Consider the following 4,412-nt stretch of genomic DNA (forward strand, 5'->3'; position numbering starts at 1 on the left):
AGTACTTACTTACTTTCCATGCTATAAACTGTGCGCAATACAGCAGATGCTTGTAATTAGTAAGATTTCGGTAGTGACCTTTTCTAGTAATTATATGGGTGCTGAAGCCTATCGGGTGTTTCTCTTGGTTGCAGTTGGTCACAGTAAGTGGTTCTGAAAGCTCTACGTAAAATCACTATTAATTCTATCCATTCCGTGCCTAATACTTAATAATATACATACATACATACACACACACTATATATATATATATATATATATATATATATATATATATATATATATATATATATATATATATATATATATATATATATATATATATATATATATATATATATATATATATATATATATATATATATATATATATATATATATGTATATGTGTGTGTGTGTGTGCTTGCGCGTGTGCATGTGTATCGATGCGAGTAAAATGACAGAGAAGGAAATAAAGAGATTACAAGCTTTATTTACAGGAGAGAGAGAGAGAGAGAGAGAGAGAGAGAGAGAGAGAGAGAGAGAGAGAGAGAGAGAGAGAGAGAAAAAATAATGAACCATGCATACTGCGGTAAATCATACATGGAAGCAGCGCTGATTTGGCGTCCCCTTGGGGAGGATCGTAAAATAATGAAATAAAGTCATTCACATTCAGTGTGGAAAGGAACTGCATCACAAATGCGTCGCCACAAAGCAGGAATTTTACAGAATTGAGACAGCTCAGAAAGCATCCGCTGAAGCCCATCCCGCTCTGCTAAGAATTTTTGGAATATCTTTAATTCCTTGCGCCGGGTCTAGCACGATTTTACCTGTGACGTTATGTTTAAATGCGAATCCTAATCAGGGCTAAATTTACGAATACTGTCCCTCAGAGTGATTTTATGTGAGAAACTACAGACTATCAATGCCTGAATGTGTGACTTTTGTGTGAGAAAATGGTAAGAGATATATAGGCAAGGAGACAGGCTTGAACAAAGAGGAAGGCATAAAGACAGACAAACAGAGAGAGAGAGAGAGAGAGAGAGAGAGAGAGAGAGAGAGAGAGAGAGAGAGAGAGAGAGAGAGAGGTATTACTATGCAGAAATTCTTTTCCTCTTCTTATCTTTGCCATCTCCGAGAGAACGCGTCGCTTACATTAAATCAATTTTAGAACAGGGGGGAAGAAGCGAAGATTTTCAATGAACTGTCAGTCTGCGGTTGTAAAAAGTGGAGTGGGGGGAACGCAGTTGGGGTCTAGGCAGATGACAGAGCCACTTCAAATGTTACTTTGTGGAATTGCTCAAGAAAACCTGAAAACGGGAGAAGCCTAAAAAAAAAAAAAAAAATGTCTGGCGCGTGGACTGAAATTAGGCAGATCATAAAGCAAATGACTATACTGAGAGAGAGAGAGAGAGAGAGAGAGAGAGAGAGAGAGAGAGAGAGAGAGAAGAGAGAGAGAGAGAGAAGAGAGAAAACGCGATCCGATTCGCTGGTAATACAATAGGCTATTTTGCGACGTATATTACACATCGGTGTACAAACAGGAAGCGACCGAACCTGTTCTAATTAGGCAAAATCAAATACGAATTGGATAATCCGGAAGAAATATGCGAGCCCGAAAGCGCCAGCACTTTTAGCAAAAGGAATGGTAAATATCATCAGCATGAGCGCCTGACCCCTTTTGTAAGTGGCGTGTGCACAGCGATTCGCACTAAAAAGAAATTATTTTGTAATCTGAAAGTGTAATCAGAAAGAAAATGTGCTATAAGCAGTTGAAATTAAAAAAATTTTGAAAATTATTAAAACATGCTTTTATTAAAATGCACTAAAAAGTAAATAAAAATAATTTTTTGAGACACCAGGATTTTCTTACGATGAATCATGTCTACAAAAATAAAAGCGTGGGCGCCAAACGTGGAAGGAAATGCTACAAGGAAAGAAATTATTTTTTTTATTTCTTGTAGCATTTCCTTCCATGTTTGGCGCCCACGCTTTTATTTTTGTAGCCTTTATTTTTGTAGAGATGATTAACTATAAGAAAATCCTGGTATGCCTCAAAAATTATTTTTATTTACTTTTTAGTAGATTTTAATAAAAGAGTGTTTTAAAACAAATTTGTATATTTTTTATTTTATACTTTTTAGTTTTGACAGAAATCTTATCCAATTTATGATTGTAGCTACGAAATTGAACTTGATATCCTGTCGAGCCAAAGAAGGCTTGAAAAATCCGTAGAGTTATTAACTTATTCTACCGAGTCAAAGAAGTTATGAAAAACCCGAAGATTTTCATACAAATCCTGAGATGCTGGGAGAGGTCACTGTCGGGTCACTAGAGATCACTGCTGACCTACTGATCATGTAAGGTTGTACTGTCACCAGGACTGAGTAACCATGCAAATTTTCAAGTCCATCAGACAAAGGCAACAGGTCGAAAACTGAGTTACAAGTTTTGACCCAAACAGATGCAGATGTCAAGTTAAACAAAAGCATGTAAAAACTGGTATGATTTCATCAAGAGTGGAAAGAAAAACTGATGAAAAAATCAGATAAATTATGTAAATGACATTTGAAATTTCACTTGAAAATCAGAAAATCTAATTAATCTTTATGGACATTGTAAATTTCTTTTGCAGTTCTAAACATAACAAAATGACTCGGCACCAGTTTTTCCTGCACCATATGATTCCATATTATTGAATGGTAATGGAATCCATAACATTTATCCAAGGCAAGGGTAGAAAAAATACGTTATTGTTGTGAAGGAAAAAGAGGAGGTTCTAACCCTCAGACAAACTGTAGTTTCATGTATGGAAAGGGCGGAGGTTACAGTCCTTTGGGAAAAAAATAAAGTCTAACTGTAGACCTATTGCACAGGTTTTTACTCTGTTGAAACAGGAAGGCACTGGATTAAGGTTGCAAGATTAGGATAAACACACGTTCTGCAGTCAGCTGATTTCTTCTCGATATCAAGCCCTCCGTGTGCACAAACATGTAGTTACAGATGGGAAGACCATGTGGGAGGCTGAGGCCCAATGTCGACCGATGCTGTTGGCGCATAAGCACTTTTCTGGATGTACTGAGACGCTCAGAGCTTACAGAACTTCCTCTAAAAATGTGGCGAAGAGTTGGTGTGGGTGCTTAAACTTCAAGGTGACATCTTACAATTAGTTATATTTTACATGTGCAACTGTTTCACACCTGATTTATGATGGAACTGTTCAGGATGGTGATACAGTATATGTTGCAAGTAATGATACTCTAAACATTGATAAAGTAATGATAATCAGTTAACAATTATAATTATTACAGTAATATGACTATCAAAGATAGACATACAGTAACATCAGTAATGGGAGGAGTATACATATTTTGCAAGTACCATTAGGTCAAAGGTCAAGAAATGCCAAATTGGTTGTGTCTGCCAGGTCATCTCTCATGGTTTTAAAAGTGTAACATTAAGCAAGGGTCCATTCGAGTGCTTTGGTATTTCTGCTAAAAGTATCACAGAATGAGGCCATGGTCTTAGCAAAGTTCCGTAAGAATCATGTTCATAGTTTACCAACTCCATGAATTCTTGCAGTCCCTTCATCGCTGATAGCCAACGTTTTGAAGGGTTAAGGTCAGACTAACAAGACTAAGTGGCCCAGGAATTCAACAGAGAGGGTCTTGATTATGTACTTGTTACAGTGTACTACTATGCCATTTTCATGTAGGAGAGAGAGTACAGCTTAGATGTGCTCTTGATGTTCTCTTTAATCTTGGAGAATTTGAGGCCTGGAGGTTTGTCGGTAAGTGGCATAACCATATTTTACTTGCCAGGTTTACCTTCTTTGGCTTCCAGTTTCCACCAGGTTCCAGCAATGTTAGGAAGGATTCGAGTTTATCCCAAGATTCCCCGCCATTGTCTCCCAGTGGTTTGCTCACAATAGGTGGGTGGTGGTACAAAAAGCTATTCAATTAGGAGCTCTTGTAGGCTCCTGTATGCAGACCCTCTCGATTTGCAAACCAGCCAGCATATGGCAAGGAGAAAGAGGGCATCTAGGATTGCTTCGAGGATGAAGTACTCTCCTTTTGGTAGAACCCATCACATTTCGGAGGTGGAGTTATATTTCCATTCTATGGAACCAGGTAAATGGTCCAGTTACTGAGGAATGTGTTAAGTGGAAATTCACGGCATTTTTGTTTGCTAACATATGCATGGACAAGAGGTTCTATTCTCTCCTTACACTGTCATATAAGTAGCAGTAGGCATGACCATAACTATCCCATTAGTCCCTAGGACTAATATGAATTATTAATATGAATATTTACATACGAAATTCAACACAAGCAGAGAATGGATTCTTTTGAGTAAACGACATCACTGTTTCTCCGACAACATAAGTGAATCTTCCTGGCCTACATTATCAGAGATTCATTCTAATTTCGAAT

The sequence above is a fragment of the Macrobrachium rosenbergii genome, chromosome 25 (genome assembly GCF_040412425.1).
Source record: "Macrobrachium rosenbergii isolate ZJJX-2024 chromosome 25, ASM4041242v1, whole genome shotgun sequence".
Classification (NCBI taxonomy): Eukaryota; Metazoa; Arthropoda; class Malacostraca; order Decapoda; family Palaemonidae; genus Macrobrachium; species Macrobrachium rosenbergii.